Raw genomic sequence first — 19,469 nt, 5'->3', positions numbered from 1 at the left:
AATAGATGGCAACAAAATTCAACATCAAATTTCAAGGCCATTCAAATAGTGCAAGATGGCTTCATTTGGATGAAACATGGCCGTAAAAACAATACTAGATGGCAACAAAATTCAACATCAAATTTCAAGGCCATTCAAATAGTTCAAGATGCCTTTATTTGGATGAAACATGGCCGTAACAACGATAATAGATGGCAACAAAATTCAACATCAAATTTCAAGGCCATTCAAATAGTGCAAGATGGCTTCATTTGGATGAAACATGGCCGTAAAAACAATACTAGATGGCAACAAGATTCAACATCAAATTTCAAGGCCATTCAAATAGTGCAAGATGGCTTCATTTGGTTGAAACATGGCCGTAACAACGATAATAGATGGCAACAAAAATCAACATCAAATTTCAAGGCCATTGAATTAGTTCAAGATGCCTTTATTTGGATGAAACATGGCCGTAACAACGATAATAGATGGCAACAAAATTCAACATCAAATTTCAAGGCCATTCAAATAGTACAAGATGGCTTCATTTGGATGAAACATGGCCGTAACAACGATAAAAGATTGCAAAAAAAACTCAACATAAAATTTCAAGGCCATTCAAATAGTGCAAGATGGCTTCATTTGGATGAAACATGGCCGTAACAACGATAAAAGATTGCAAAAAAACTCAACATCTAATTTTAAGTCCATTCAAATAGTGCAATATGCCTTCATTTGGATGAAACATGGCCGTAACAACAATAATAGATGGCAGCAAAATTCAACATCAAATTTCAAGGCCATTCAAATAGTGCAAGATGGCTTCATTTGGATGAAACATGGCCGTAACAACGATAATAGATGGCAACAAAATTCAACATCAAATTTCAAGGCCATTCAAATAGTGCAAGATGGCTTCATTTGGATGAAACATGGCCGTAACAACGATAATAGATGGCAACAAAAATCAACATCAAATTTCAAGGCCATTCAAATAGTGCAAGATGGCTTCATTTGGATGAAACATGGCCGTAACAACGATAATGGATGGCAACAAAATTCAACATCAAATTTCAAGGCCATTCAAATCGTGCCAGATGGCTTCATTTGGATGAAACATGGCCGTAACAACAATAATAGATGGCAACAAAATTCAACATCAAATTTCAAGGCCATTCAAATAGTGCAAGATGGCTTCATTTGGATGAAACATGGCCGTAACAACGATAATAGATGGCAACAAAATTCAACATCAAATTTCAAGGCCAGTCAAATAGTACAAGATGGCTTCATTTGGATGAAACATGGCCGTAACAACGATAATAGATGGCAACAAAATTCAACATCAAATTTCAAGGCCATTCAAATAGTACAAGTTGGCTTCATTTTAATTAAACATGGCCGTAACAACGATAATAGATGGCAACAAAATTCAACACCAAATTTCAATGCCATTGAATTAGTTCAAGCTGCCATTATTTGGATGAAACATGGCCGTAACAACGATAATAGATGGCAACAAAATTCAACATCAAATTTCAAGGCCATTCAAATAGTGCAAGATGGCTTCATTTGGATGAAACATGGCCGTAACAACGATAATAGATGGCAACAAAAATCAACATCAAATTTCAAGGCCATTCAAATAGTGCAAAATGCCTTCATTTGGATGAAACATGGCTGTAATAACGATAATAGATGGCAAAAAAATCAACATCAAATTTCAAGGCCATTCAAATAGTGCAAGATGCCTTTATTTGGATGAAATATGGCCGTAACAACGATAATAGATGGCAACAAAATTCAACATCAACTTTCAAGGCCATTCAAATAGTGCAAGATGGCTTCATTTGGATGAAACATGGCCGTAACAACGATAATAGATGGCAACAAAATTCAACATCAAATTTCAAGGCCATTCAAATAGTGCTAGATAGCATCATTTGGATGAAACATGGCCGTAACAACGATAATAGATGGCAAAAAAACTCAACATCAAATTTCAAGGCCATTCAAATAGTACAAGATGGCTTCATTTGGATGAAACATGGCCGTAACAACGATAATAGATGGCAACAAAAATAAACATCAACTTTCAAGGCCATTCAAATAGTGCAAGATGGCTTCATTTGGATGAAACATGGCCGTATTAACGATAATAGATGGCAACAAAATTCAACATCAAATTTCAAGGCCATTCAAATAGTGCAAGATGGCTTCATTTGGATGAAACATGGCCGTAACAACGATAATGGATGGCAACAAAATTCAACATCAAATTTAAAGGCCATTCAAATAGTGCAAGATGGCTTCATTTGGATGAAACATGGCCGTAACAACGATAATAGATGGCAACAAAAATCAACATCAAATTTCAAGGCCATTGAATTAGTTCAAGATGCCTTTATTTGGATGAAAAATGGCCGTAACAACAATAATAGATGGCAACAAGATTCAACATCAAATTTCAAGGCCATTCAAATAGTACAAGATGGCTTCATTTGGATGAAACATGGCCGTAACAACGATAATAGATAGCAACAAGATTCAACATCAAATTTCAAGGCCATTGAAATAGTGCAAGATGGCTTCATTTGGATGAAACATGGCTGTAACCACGATAATAGATGGCAACAAAATTCAACATCAAATTTCAAGGCCATTCAAATAGTGCAATATGCCTCCATTTGGATGAAACATTGCCGTAACAACGATAATAGATGGCAATAAAATTCAACATCAAATTTCAAGGCCATTCAAATAGTGCAAGATGGCTTCATTTGGATGAAACATGGCCGTAGCAACGATAATAGATGGCAACAAGATGAAACATCAAATTTCAAGGCCATTCAAATAGTGCAAGATGGCTTTATTTGGATGAAACATGGCCGTAACAACCATCATAGATTACAAAAAACTCAACATCAAATTTTAAGTTCATTCAAATAGTGCAATATGCCTTCATTTGGATGAAACATGGCCGTAACAACGATTAAAGATGGCAACAAAATTCAACATCAAATTTCAAGGCCATTCAAATAGTGCAAGATGGCTTCATTTGGCTGAAACATGGCTGTAACAACGATAATAGATGGCATTAAGATTCAACATCAAATTTCAAGGCCATTGAATTAGTGCAAGCTGGCTTCATTTGGATGATACATGGCCGTAACAACGATAATAGATGGCAACAAAATTCAACATCAAATTTCAAGGCCATTCAAATAGTACACGATGGCTTCATTTGGATGAAACATGGCCGTAACAACGATAATAGATGGCAACAAAATTCAACATCAAATTTCAAGGCCATTCAAATAGTACAAGATGGCTTCATTTGGATGAAACATGGCCGTAACAACGATAATAGATGGCAACAAAATTCAACATCAAATTTCAAGGAATTAGTTCAAGATGCCTTTATTTGGATGAAACATGGCCGTAGCAACGATAATAGATGGCAAGAAAATTCAACATCAAATTCCAAGGCCATTCAAATAGTGCAAGATGGCTTTATTTGGATGAAACATGGCCGTTACAACGATAATAGATGGCAACAAAAATCAACATCAAATTTTGAGTCTATTCAAATAGTGCAATATGGCTTCATTTGGATGAAACATGGCCGTAACAACGATAATAGAAAGCAACAAAAATTAACATCAAATTTCAAGGCCATTGAATTAGTTAAAGATGCCTCCATTTGGTTGAAACATTGCCGTAACAACGATAATAGATGGCAACAAAATTCAACATCAAATTTCAAGGGCATTGAATTAGTTCAAGATGCCTTTATTTGGATGAAACATGGCCGTAACAACGATAATAGATGGCAACAAAATTCAACATCAAATTTCAAGACCATTCAAATAGTGCAAGATGGCTTCATTTGGATGAAACATGGCTGTAACAACGATACTAGATGGCAACAAAAATCAACCTCAAATTTCAAGGCCATTCAAATAGTGCAAGATGGCTTTATTTGGATGAAACATGGCCGTAACAACGATAATAGATGGCAACAAAACTCAACATCAAATTTTAAGTCCATTCAAATAGTGCAATATGCCTCCATTTGGATGAAACATGGCCGTAACAACGATAATAGATGGCAACAAAATTCAACATCAAATTTCAAGGCCATTGAATAAGTTCAAGATGCCTTTATTTGGATGAAACATGGCCGTAACAACGATAATAGATGGCAACAAAATTCAACATCAAATTTCAAGGCCATTCAAATAGTACAAGATGGCTTCATTTGGATGAAACATAACCGTAACAACGATAATAGATGGCAACAAAATTCAACATCAAATTTCAAGGCCATTCAAATAGTGTAAGATGGCTTCATTTGGATGAAACATGACCGTAACAACGATAATAGATGGCAACAAAATTCAACATCAAATTTCAAGGCCATTCAAATAGTGCAAGATGGCTTCATTTGGATGAAACATGGCCGTAACAACGATAATAGATGGCAACAAAAATCAACATCAAATTTCAAGGCCATTCAAATAGTACAAGATGGCTTCATTTGGATGAAACATGGCTGTAACAACGATAATAGATGGCAAAAAAACTCAACATCAAATTTTAAGTGTATTCAAATAGTGCAATATTTCTTCATTTGGATGAAACATGGCCGTAACAACGATAATAGAAGGCAACAAAATTCAACATCAAATTTCAAGATCATTCAAATAGTACAAGATGGCTTCATTGGGATGAAACATGGCCGTAACAACGATAATAGATGGCAACAAAATTCAACATCAACTTTCAAGGCCATTCAAATAGTGCAAGATGGCTTCATTTGGATGAAACATGGCCGTAACAACGATAATAGATGGCAACAAAATTCAACATCAAATTTCAAGGCCATTCATATAGTGCAAGATGGCTTTATTTGGATGAAACATGGCCGTTATAACGATAATAGATGGCAATAAAATTCAACATCAAATTTCAAGGCCATTCAAATAGTGCAAGATGGCTTCATTTGGATGAAACATGGCCGTAACAACGATAATAGATGGCAACAAAATTCAACATCAAATTTCAAGGAATTAGTTCAAGATGCCTTCATTTGGATGAAACATGGCCGTAACAACGATAATTCATGGCAACAAAATTCAACATCAAATTTCAAGGCCATTCAAATAGTGCAAGATGCCTTCATTTGGATGAAACATGGCCGTAACAACGATAATAGATGGCAACAAAATTCAACATCAAATTTCAAGGCCATTGAATTAGTTCAAGATGCCTTTATTTGGATGAAACATGGCCGTAACAACGATAATAGATGGCAACAAAACTCAACATCAAATTTCAAGGCCATTCAAATAGTACAAGATGGCTTCATTTGGATGAAACATGGCTGTAACAACGATAATAGATGGCAACAAAATTCAACATCAACTTTCAAGGCCATTCAAATAGTGCAAGATGGCTTCATTTGGATGATACATGGCCGTAACAACGATAATAGATGGCAACAAAAATCAACATCAAATTTCAAGGCCATTCAAATAGTGCAATATTTCTTAATTTGGATGAAACATGGCCGTAACAACGATAATTGATGGCAACAAAATTCAACATCAAATTTCAAGACCATTCAAATAGTACAAGATGGCTTCATTTGGATGAAACATGGCCGTAACAACGATAATAGATGGCAACAAAATTCAACATCAAATTTCAAGGAATTAGTTCAAGATGCCTTCATTTGGATGAAACATGGCCGTAACAACGATAATTCATGGCAACAAAATTCAACATCAAATTTCAAGGCCATTCAAATAGTGCAAGATGCCTTCATTTGGATGAAACATGGCTGTAACAACGATAATTGATGGCAACAAAATTCAACATCAAATTTCAAGACCATTCAAATAGTACAAGATGGCTTCATTTGGATGAAACATGGCCGTAACAACGATAATAGATGGCAACAAAATTCAACATCAACTTTCAAGGCCATTCAAATAGTGCAAGATGGCTTCATTTGGATGAAACATGGCCGTAACAACGATAATAGATGGCAACAAAATTCAACATCAAATTTCAAGGCCATTCATATAGTGCAATATGCCTTTATTTGGATGAAACATGGCCGTTATAACGATAATAGATGGCAATAAAATTCAACATCAAATTTCAAGGCCATTCAAATAGTGCAAGATGGCTTCATTTGGATGAAACATGGCCGTAACAACGATAATAGATGGCAACAAAATTCAACATCAAATTTCAAGGCCATTCAAATAGTGCAAGATGGCTTTATTTGGATGAAACATGGCCGTAACAACGATAATAGATGGCAACAAAATTCAACATCAAATTTCAAGGCCTTTCAAATAGTACAAGATGGCTTCATTTGGATGAAACATGGCTGTAACAACGATAATAGATGGCAACAAAATTCAACATCAACTTTCAAGGCCATTCAAATAGTGCAAGATGGCTTCATTTGGATGAAACATGGCCGTAACAACGATAATAGATGGCAACAAAATTCAACATCAAATTTGAAGTCTATTCAAATAGTGCAATATTTCTTCATTTGGATGAAACATGGCCGTAACAACGATAATAGATGGCAACAAAATTCAACATCAAATTTCAAGACCATTCAAATAGTACAAGATGGCTTCATTTGGATGAAACATGGCCGTAACAACGATAATAGATGGCAACAAAATTCAATATCAAATTTCAAGGCCATTCAAATAGTGCAAGATGGCTTCATTTGGATGAAACATGGCCGTAACAACGATAATAGATGGCAACAAAATTCAACATCAAATTTCAAGGCCATTCAAATAGTGCAAGATGGCTTTATTTGGATGATACATGGCCGTAACAACGATAATAGATGGCAAAAAAACTCAACATCAAATTTTAAGTCTATGCAAATAGTGCATTATTTCTTCATTTTGATGAAACATGGCCGTAACAACGATAATAGATGGCAACAAAATTCGACATCAAATTTCAAGGCCATTCAAATAGTGCAAGATGGCTTCATTTGGATGAAACATGGCTGTAACAACGATAATAGATGGCAACAAAAATCAACATCAAATTTCAAGGCCATTCAAATAGTGCAAGATGGCTTCATTTGGATGAAACATGGCCGTAACAACGATAATAGATGGCAACAAAATTCAACATCAAATTTCAAGGCCATTCAAATAGTGCAAGATGGCTTTATTTGGATGAAACATGGCCGTAACAACGATAATAGATGGCGACAAAATTCAACATCAAATTTCAAGGCCATTCAAATAGTGCAAGATGGCTTCATTTGGATGAAACATGGCCGTAACCACGATAATAGATGGCAACAAAATTCAACATCAAATTTCAAGGCCATTCAAATAGTACAAGATGGCTTCATTTGGATGAAACATGGCCGTAACAACGATAATAGATGGCAAAAAAACTCAACATCAAATTTCAAGGCCATTCAAATAGTGCAAGATGGCTTCATTTGGATGAAACATGGCCGTAACAACGATAATAGATGGCAAAAAAACTCAACATCAAATTTCAAGGCCATTCAAATAGTACAAGATGGCTTCATTTGGATGAAACATGGCTGTAACAACGATAATAGATGGCAAAAAAACTCAACATCAAATTTCAAGGCCATTCAAATAGTGCAAGATGGCTTCATTTGGATGAAACATGGCTGTAACAACGATAATAGATGGCAACAAAATTCAACATCAACTTTCAAGGCCATTCAAATAGTGCAAGATGGCTTCATTTGGATGATACATGGCCGTAACAACGATAATAGATGGCAACAAAATTCAACATCAAATTTCAAGGCCATTCAAATAGTATAAGATGGCTTCAATTGGATAAAGCATGGCCGTAACAACGATAATAGATGGCAACAAAACTCAACATCAAATTTCAAGGCCATTCAAATAGTGCAAGATGGCTTTATTTGGATGAAACATGGCCGTAACAACGATAATAGATGGCAATAAAACTCAACATCAAATTTCAAGGCCATTCAAATAGTACAAGATGGCTTCATTTGGATGAAACATGGCTGTAACAACGATAATAGATGGCAACAAAATTCAACATCAACTTTCAAGGCCATTCAAATAGTGCAAGATGGCTTCATTTGGATGATACATGGCCGTAACAACGATAATAGATGGCAACAAAATTCAACATCAAATTTCAAGGCCATTGAATTAGTTCAAGATGCCTTCATTTAGATGAAACATGACCGTAACAACGATAGTAGATGGCAAAAAAACTCAACATCAAATTTCAAGGCCATTCAAATAGTACAAGATGGCTTCATTTGGATGAAACATGGCTGTAACAACGATAATAGATGGCAACAAAATTCAACATCAACTTTCAAGGCCATTCAAATAGTGCAAGATGGCTTCATTTGGATGAAACATGGCCGTAACAACGATAATAGATGGCAATAAAATTCAACATCAAATTTCAAGGCCATTCAAATAGTGCAAGATGGCTTCATTTGGATGAAACATGGCTGTAACAACGATAATAGATGGCAACAAAAACTCATCATCAAATTTCAAGGCTATTCAAATAGTGCAAGATGGCTTCATTTGGATGAAAAATGGCCGTAACAACGATAATAGATGGCAACAAAATTCAACATCAAATTTCAAGGCCATTCAAATAGTGCAAGATGGCTTTATTTGGATGAAACATGGCCGTAACAACGATAATAGATGGCAACAAAATTCAACATCAAATTTCAAGGCCATTCAAATAGTGCAAGATGGCTTCATTTGGATGAAACATGGCTGTAACAACGATAATAGATGGCAACAAAAACTCATCATCAAATTTCAAGGCCATTCAAATAGTGCAAGATGGCTTTATTTGGATGAAACATGGCCGTAACAACGATAATAGATGGCGACAAAATTCAACATCAAATTTCAAGGCCATTCAAATAGTGCAAGATGGCTTTATTTGGATGAAACATGGCTGTAACAACGATAATAGATGGCAACAAAAACTCATCATCAAATTTCAAGGCTATTCAAATAGTGCAAGATGGCTTCATTTGGATGAAAAATGGCCGTAACAACGATAATAGATGGCAACAAAATTCAACATCAAATTTCAAGGCCATTCAAATAGTACAAGATGGCTTCATTTGGATGAAACATGGCTGTAACAACGATAATAGATGGCAACAAAACTCAACATCAAATTTCAAGGCCATTCAAATAGTGCAAGATGGCTTCATTTGGATGAAACATGGCTGTAACAACGATAATAGATGGCAACAAAATTCAACATCAACTTTCAAGGCCATTCAAATAGTGCAAGATGGCTTCATTTGGATGATACATGGCCGTAACAACGATAATAGATGGCAACAAAATTCAACATCAAATTTCAAGGCCATTCAAATAGTATAAGATGGCTTCAATTGGATAAAGCATGGCCGTAACAACGATAATAGATGGCAAAAAACTCAACATCAAATTTCAAGGCCATTCAAATAGTGCAAGATGGCTTTATTTGGATGAAACATGGCCGTAACAACGATAATAGATGGCAATAAAACTCAACATCAAATTTCAAGGCCATTCAAATAGTACAAGATGGCTTCATTTGGATGAAACATGGCTGTAACAACGATAATAGATGGCAACAAAATTCAACATCAACTTTCAAGGCCATTCAAATAGTGCAAGATGGCTTCATTTGGATGATACATGGCCGTAACAACGATAATAGATGGCAACAAAATTCAACATCAAATTTCAAGGCCATTGAATTAGTTCAAGATGCCTTCATTTAGATGAAACATGGCCGTAACAACGATAGTAGATGGCAAAAAAACTCAACATCAAATTTCAAGGCCATTCAAATAGTACAAGATGGCTTCATTTGGATGAAACATGGCTGTAACAACGATAATAGATGGCAAAAAAACTCAACATCAAATTTCAAGGCCATTCAAATAGTGCAAGATGGCTTCATTTGGATGAAACATGGCTGTAACAACGATAATAGATGGCAACAAAATTCAACATCAACTTTCAAGGCCATTCAAATAGTGCAAGATGGCTTCATTTGGATGATACATGGCCGTAACAACGATAATAGATGGCAACAAAATTCAACATCAAATTTCAAGGCCATTCAAATAGTATAAGATGGCTTCAATTGGATAAAGCATGGCCGTAACAACGATAATAGATGGCAAAAAACTCAACATCAAATTTCAAGGCCATTCAAATAGTGCAAGATGGCTTTATTTGGATGAAACATGGCCGTAACAACGATAATAGATGGCAATAAAACTCAACATCAAATTTCAAGGCCATTCAAATAGTACAAGATGGCTTCATTTGGATGAAACATGGCCGTAACAACGATAATAGATGGCAACAAAATTCAACATCAACTTTCAAGGCCATTCAAATAGTGCAAGATGGCTTCATTTGGATGATACATGGCCGTAACAACGATAATAGATGGCAACAAAATTCAACATCAAATTTCAAGGCCATTGAATTAGTTCAAGATGCCTTCATTTAGATGAAACATGGCCGTAACAACGATAGTAGATGGCAAAAAAACTCAACATCAAATTTCAAGGCCATTCAAATAGTACAAGATGGCTTCATTTGGATGAAACATGGCCGTAACAACGATAATAGATGGCAACAAAATTCAACATCAACTTTCAAGGCCATTCAAATAGTGCAAGATGGCTTCATTTGGATGAAACATGGCTGTAACAACGATAATAGATGGCAACAAAATTCAACATCAACTTTCAAGGCCATTCAAATAGTGCAAGATGGCTTCATTTGGATGAAACATGGCCGTAACAACGATAATAGATGGCAATAAAATTCAACATCAAATTTCAAGGCCATTCAAATAGTGCAAGATGGCTTCATTTGGATGAAACATGGCTGTAACAACGATAATAGATGGCAACAAAAACTCATCATCAAATTTCAAGGCTATTCAAATAGTGCAAGATGGCTTCATTTGGATGAAAAATGGCCGTAACAACGATAATAGATGGCAACAAAATTCAACATCAAATTTCAAGGCCATTCAAATAGTGCAAGATGGCTTTATTTGGATGAAACATGGCCGTAACAACGATAATAGATGGCAACAAAATTCAACATCAAATTTCAAGGCCATTCAAATAGTGCAAGATGGCTTCATTTGGATGAAACATGGCTGTAACAACGATAATAGATGGCAACAAAAACTCATCATCAAATTTCAAGGCCATTCAAATAGTTCAAGATGGCTTCATTTGGATGATACATGGCCGTAACAACGATAATAGATGGCAACAAAATTCAACATCAAATTTGAAGTCTATTCAAATAGTGCAATATTTCTTCATTTGGATGATACATGGCCGTAACAACGATAATAGATGGCAACAAAATTCAACATCAAATTTCAAGGAATTAGTTCAAGATGCCTTTATTTGGATGAAACATGGCCGTAGCAACGATAATAGAAGGCAACAAAATTCAACATCAAATTTCAAGGCCATTCAAATAGTGCAAGATGGCTTTATTTGGATGAAACATGGCCGTAACAACGATAATAGATGGCAACAAAATTCAACATCAAATTTCAAGGAATTAGTTCAAGATGCCTTTATTTGGATGAAACATGGCCGTAGCAACGATAATAGAAGGCAACAAAATTCAACATCAAATTTCAAGGCCATTCAAATAGAGCAAGATGGCTTTATTTGGATGAAACATGGCCGTAACAACGATAATAGATGGCAAAAAAACTCATCATCAAATTTCAAGGCCATTCAAATAGTGCAAGATGGCTTCATTTGGATGAAAAATGGCCGTAACAACGATAATAGATGGCAACAAAATTCAACATCAAATTTCAAGGCCATTCAAATAGTACAAGATGGCTTCATTTGGATGAAACATGGCCGTAACAACGATAATAGATGGCAACAAAATTCAACATCAAATTTCAAGGAATTAGTTCAAGATGCCTTTATTTGGATGAAACATGGCCGTAACAACGATAATAGATGGCAACAAAATTCAACATCAAATTTCAAGACCATTCAAATAGTGCAAGATGGCTTCATTTGGATGAAACATGGCTGTAACAACGATACTAGATGGCAACAAAAATCAACCTCAAATTTCAAGGCCATTCAAATAGTGCAAGATGGCTTTATTTGGATGAAACATGGCCGTAACAACGATAATAGATGGCAACAAAACTCAACATCAAATTTTAAGTCCATTCAAATAGTGCAATATGCCTCCATTTGGATGAAACATGGCCGTAACAACGATAATAGATGGCAACAAAATTCAACATCAAATTTCAAGGCCATTGAATTAGTTCAAGATGCCTTTATTTGGATGAAACATAGCCGTAACAACGATAATAGATGGCAACAAAACTCAACATCAAATTTCAAGGCCATTCAAATAGTACAAGATGGCTTCATTTGGATGAAACATGGCTGTAACAACGATAATAGATGGCATAAAAACTCAACATCAAATTTTAAGTGTATTCAAATAGTGCAATATTTCTTCATTTGGATGAAACATGGCCGTAACAACGATAATAGAAGGCAACAAAATTCAACATCAAATTTCAAGATCATTCAAATAGTACAAGACGGCTTCATTGGGATGAAACATGGCCGTAACAACGATAATAGATGGCAACAAAATTCAACATCAACTTTCAAGGCCATTCAAATAGTGCAAGATGGCTTCATTTGGATGAAACATGGCCGTAACAACGATAATAGATGGCAACAAAATTCAACATCAAATTTCAAGGCCATTCATATAGTGCAAGATGGCTTTATTTGGATGAAACATGGCCGTTATAACGATAATAGATGGCAATAAAATTCAACATCAAATTTCAAGGCCATTCAAATAGTACAAGATGGCTTCATTTGGATGAAACATGGCCGTAACAACGATAATAGATGGCAACAAAATTCAACATCAAATTTCAAGGCCATTGAATTAGTTCAAGATGCCTTTATTTGGATGAAACATGGCCGTAACAACGATAATAGATGGCAACAAAACTCAACATCAAATTTCAAGGCCATTCAAATAGTACAAGATGGCTTCATTTGGATGAAACATGGCTGTAACAACGATAATAGATGGCAACAAAATTCAACATCAACTTTCAAGGCCATTCAAATAGTGCAAGATGGCTTCATTTGGATGAAACATGGCCGTAACAACGATAATAGATGGCAACAAAATTCAACATCAAATTTCAAGGCCATTCAAATAGTGCAAGATGGCTTCATTTGGATGAAACATGGCCGTAACAACGATAATAGATGGCAACAAGATTCAACATCAAATTTCAAGGCCATTGAATTAGTGCAAGATGCTTTTATTTGGATGAAACATGGCCGTAACAACGATAATTGATGGCAACAAAATTCAACATCAAATTTCAAGACCATTCAAATAGTACAAGATGGCTTCATTTGGATGAAACATGGCCGTAACAACGATAATAGATGGCAACAAAATTCAACATCAAATTTCAAGGAATTAGTTCAAGATGCCTTCATTATGATGAAACATGGCCGTAACAACGATAATTGATGGCAACAAAATTCAACATCAAATTTCAAGGCCATTCAAATAGTGCAAGATGGCTTCATTTGGATGAAACATGGCTGTAACAACGATAATAGATGGCAACAAAATTCAACATCAAATTTCAAGGCCATTCAAATAGTACAAGATGCCTTTATTTGGATGAAACATGGCCGTAACAACGATAATAGATGGCAACAAAATTCAACATCAAATTTCAAAGCCATTCAAATAGTGCAAGATGGCTTCATTTGGATGAAACATGGCCGTAACAACGATAATAGATGGCAACAAAATTCAACATCCAATTTCAAGGCCATTGAAGTAGTTCAAGATGCCTTTATTTGGATGAAACATGGCCGTAACAACGATAATAGATGGCAAAAAAACTCAACATCAAATTTTAAGTGTATTCAAATAGTGCAATATTTCTTCATTTTGATGAAACATGGCCGTAACAACGATAATAGATGGCAACAAAATTCAACATCAAATTTCAAGGCCATTCAAATAGTACAAGATGGCTTCATTTTAATGAAACATGGCTGTAACAACGATAATAGATGGCAACAAAATTCAACATCAAATTTCAAGGCCATTCAAATAGTGCAAGATGGCTTCATTTGGATGAAACATGGCCGTAACAACGATAATAGATGGCAACAAAATTCAACATCAAATTTCAAGGCCATTCAAATAGTGCAAGATGGCTTTATTTGGATGAAACATGGCCGTAACAACGATAATAGATAGCAACAAAATTCAACATCAAATTTCAAGGCCATTCAAATAGTGCAAGATGCCTTCATTTGGATGAAACATGGCTGTAACAACGATAATAGATGGCAACAAAAATCAACATCAAATTTCAAGGCCATTCAAATAGTGCAAGATGGCTTTATTTGAATGAAACATGGCCGTAACAACGATAATAGATGGCAACAAAATTCAACATCAAATTTCAAGGCCTTTCAAATAGTACAAGATGGCTTCATTTGGATGAAACATGGCTGTAACAACGATAATAGATGGCAACAAAATTCAACATCAACTTTCAAGGCCATTCAAATAGTGCAAGATGGCTTCATTTGGATGATACATGGCCGTAACAACGATAATAGATGGCAACAAAATTCAACATCAAATTTGAAGTCTATTCAAATAGTGCAATATTTCTTCATTTGGATGAAACATGGCCGTAACAACGATAATAGATGGCAACAAAATTCAACATCAAATTTCAAGACCATTCAAATAGTACAAGATGGCTGCATTTGGATGAAACATGGCCGTAACAACGATAATAGATGGCAACAAAATTCAATATCAAATTTCAAGGCCATTCAAATAGTGCAAGATGGCTTCATTTGGATGAAACATGGCCGTAACAACGATAATAGATGGCAACAAAATTCAACATCAAATTTCAAGGCCATTCAAATAGTGCAAGATGGCTTTATTTGGATGATACATGGCCGTAACAACGATAATAGATGGCAACAAAACTCAACATCAAATTTTAAGTCTATGCAAATAGTGCATTATTTCTTCATTTTGATGAAACATGGCCGTAACAACGATAATAGATGGCAACAAAATTCAACATCAAATTTCAAGGCCATTCAAATAGTGCAAGATGGCTTCATTTGGATGAAACATGGCTGTAACAACGATAATAGATGGCAACAAAAATCAACATCAAATTTCAAGGCCATTCAAATAGTGCAAGATGGCTTCATTTGGATGAAACATGGCCGTTATAACGATAATAGATGGCAATAAAATTCAACATCAAATTTCAAGGCCATTCAAATAGTGCAAGATGGCTTTATTTGGATGAAACATGGCCGTAACAACGATAATAGATGGCGACAAAATTCAACATCAAATTTCAAGGCCATTCAAATAGTGCAAGATGGCTTTATTTGGATGAAACATGGCCGTAACCACGATAATAGATGGCAACAAAATTCAACATCAAATTTCAAGGCCATTCAAATAGTACAAGATGGCTTCATTTGGATGAAACATGGCCGTAACAACGATAATAGATGGCAAAAAAACTCAACATCAAATTTCAAGGCCATTCAAATAGTGCAAGATGGCTTCATTTGGATGAAACATGGCCGTAACAACGATAATAGATGGCGACAAAATTCAACATCAAATTTCAAGGCCATTCAAATAGTACAAGATGGCTTCATTTGGATGAAACATGGCTGTAACAACGATAATAGATGGCAAAAAAACTCAACATCAAATTTCAAGGCCATTCAAATAGTGCAATATTTCTTCATTTGGATGAAACATGGCTGTAACAACGATAATAGATGGCAACAAAATTCAACATCAACTTTCAAGGCCATTCAAATAGTGCAAGATGGCTTCATTTGGATGATACATGGCCGTAACAACGATAATAGATGGCAACAAAATTCAACATCAAATTTCAAGGCCATTCAAATAGTATAAGATGGCTTCAATTGGATGAAACATGGCCGTAACAACGATAATAGATGGCAAAAAACTCATCATCAAATTTCAAGGCCATTCAAATAGTGCAAGATGGCTTTATTTGGATGAAACATGGCCGTAACAACGATAATAGATGGCAATAAAACTCAACATCAAATTTCAAGGCCATTCAAATAGTACAAGATGGCTTCATTTGGATGAAACATGGCCGTAACAACGATAATAGATGGCAACAAAATTCAACATCAACTTTCAAGGCCATTCAAATAGTGCAAGATGGCTTCATTTGGATGATACATGGCCGTAACAACGATAATAGATGGCAACAAAAATCAACATCAAATTTCAAGGCCATTGAATTAGTTCAAGATGCCTTCATTTAGATGAAACATGGCCGTAACAACGATAGTAGATGGCAAAAAAACTCAACATCAAATTTCAAGGCCATTCAAATAGTACAAGATGGCTTCATTTGGATGAAACATGGCTGTAACAACGATAATAGATGGCAACAAAATTCAACATCAACTTTCAAGGCCATTCAAATAGTGCAAGATGGCTTCATTTGGATGAAACATGGCCGTAACAACGATAATAGATGGCAATAAAATTCAACATCAAATTTCAAGGCCATTCAAATAGTGCAAGATGGCTTTATTTGGATGAAACATGGCCGTAACAACGATAATAGATGGCAACAAAATTCAACATCAAATTTCAAGGCCATTGAATTAGTTCAAGATGCCTTTATTTGGATGAAACATGGCCGTAACAACGATAATAGATGGCAACAAAATTCAACATCAAATTTCAAGGCCATCAAATAGTGCAAGATGGCTTCATTTGGATGAAACATGGCCGTAACAACGATAATAGAAGGCAACAAAATTCAACATCAAATTTCAAGGCCATTCAAATAGTGTAAGATGGCTTCATTTGGATGAAACATGACCGTAACAACGATAATAGATGGCAACAAAAATCAACATCAAATTTCAAGACCATTCAAATAGTGCAGGATGGCTTCATTTGGATGAAACATGGCCGTAACAACGATAATAGATTGCAAAAAAACTCAACATCAAATTTTAAGGCCATTCAAATAGTGCAATATGCCTTCATTTGGATGAAACATGGCCGTAACAACGATAATAGATGGCAACAAAATTCAACATCAAATTTCAAGGCCATTCAAATAGTGCAAGATGGCTTCATTTGGATGAAACATGGCCGTAACAACGATAATAGATGGCAACAAAAATCAACATCAAATTTCAAGGCCATTGAATTAGTTCAAGATGCCTTCATTTGGATGAAACATGGCCGTAACAACGATAATAGATGGCAAAAAAACTCAACATCAAATTTCAAGGCCATTCAAAGAGTACAAGATGGCTTCATTTGGATGATACATGGCTGTAACAACGATAATTGATGGCAACAAAATTCAACATCATGGCCGTAACAACGATAATAGATGGCAAAAAAACTCAACATCAAATTCAAGGCCATTCAAATAGTACAAGATGGCTTCAATTGGATAAAGCATGGCCGTAACAACGATAATAGATGGCAACAAAATTCAACATCAAATATCAAGGAATTAGTTCAAGATGCCTTCATTTGGATGAAACATGGCCGTAACAACGATAATAGATGACAACAAAATTCAACATCAAATTTCAAGGCCATTCAAATAGTACAAGATGGCTTCATTTGGATGATACATGGCCGTAACAACGATAATAGATGGCAAAAAAACTCAACATCAAATTTCAAGGCCATTCAAATAGTGCAAGATGGCTTTATTTGGATGAAACATGGCCGTAACAACGATAATAGATGGCAACAAAATTCAACATCAAATTTCAAGGCCATTCAAATAGTACAAGATGGCTTCATTTGGATGATACATGGCCGTAACAACGATAATAGATGGCAAAAAACTCAACATCAAATTTTAAGTTTATTCAAATAGTGCAATATTTCTTCATTTGGATGAAACATGGCCGTAACAACGATAATAGAAGGCAACAAAATTCAACATCAAATTTCAAGATCATTCAAATAGTACAAGATGGCTTCATTGGGATGAAACATGGCCGTAACAACGATAATAGATGGCAATAAAATTCAACATCAAATTGCAAGGAATTAGTTCTAGATGCCTTCATTTGGATGAAACATGGCCGTAACAACGATAATTGATGGCAACAAAATTCAACATCAAATTTCAAGGCCATTCAAATAGTACAAGATGGCTTTATTTGGATGATACATGGCCGTAACAACGATAATAGATGGCAAAAAACTCAACATCAAATTTTAAGTCTATTCAAATAGTGCAATATTTCTTCATTTGGATGAAACATGGCCGTAACAACGATAATAGATGGCAACAAAATTCAACATCAAATTTCAAGGCCATTCAAATAGTGCAAGATGGCTTCATTTGGATGAAACATGGCTGTAACAACGATAATAGATGGCAACAAAAATCAACATCAAATTTCAAGGCCATTCAAATAGTGCAAGATGGCTTCATTTGGATGAAACATGGCCGTAACAACGATAATAGATGGCAACAAAATTCAACATCAAATTTCAAGGCCATTCAAATAGTACAAGATGGCTTCATTTGAATGATACATGGCCGTAACAACGATAATAGATGGCAAAAAAACTCAAAATCAAATTTCAAGGCCATTCAAATAGTATAAGATGGCTTCAATTGGATAAAGCATGGCTATAACAACGATAATAGATGGCAAAAAAACTCAACATCAAATTTCAAGGCCATTCAAATAGTGCAAGATGGCTTCATTTGGATGAAACATGGCCGTAACAACGATAATAGATGGCAACAAAATTCAACATCAAATTTCAAGGCCATTCAAATAGTGCAAGATGGCTTCATTTTGATGAAACATGGCTGTAGCAACGAAAATAGATGGCAACAAAATTCAACATCGATTTTCAAGGCCATTCAAATAGTGCAAGATGGCTTCATTTGGATGAAACATGGCCGTAACAACGATAATAGATGGCAACAAAATTCAACATCAAATTTCAAGACCATTCATATAGTGCAAGATGGCTTCATTTGGATGAAACATGGCCGTAATAACGATAATAGATGGCAATAAAATTCAACATCAAATTTCAAGGCCATTCAACTAGTGCAAGATGGCTTCATTTGGATGAAACATGGCCGTAACAACGATAATAGATGGCAACAAAATTCAACATCAAATTTCAAGGCCATTGAATTAGTTCAAGATGCCTTTATTTGGATGAAACATGGCCGTAACAACGATAATAGATGGCAACAAAACTCAACATCAAATTTCAAGGCCATTCAAA

The sequence above is a fragment of the Anopheles gambiae genome, unplaced genomic scaffold (assembly GCF_943734735.2).
Source record: "Anopheles gambiae unplaced genomic scaffold, idAnoGambNW_F1_1 scaffold_23, whole genome shotgun sequence".
Lineage (NCBI taxonomy): Eukaryota > Metazoa > Arthropoda > Insecta > Diptera > Culicidae > Anopheles > Anopheles gambiae.
This window is presented reverse-complemented; position numbering follows the sequence as displayed.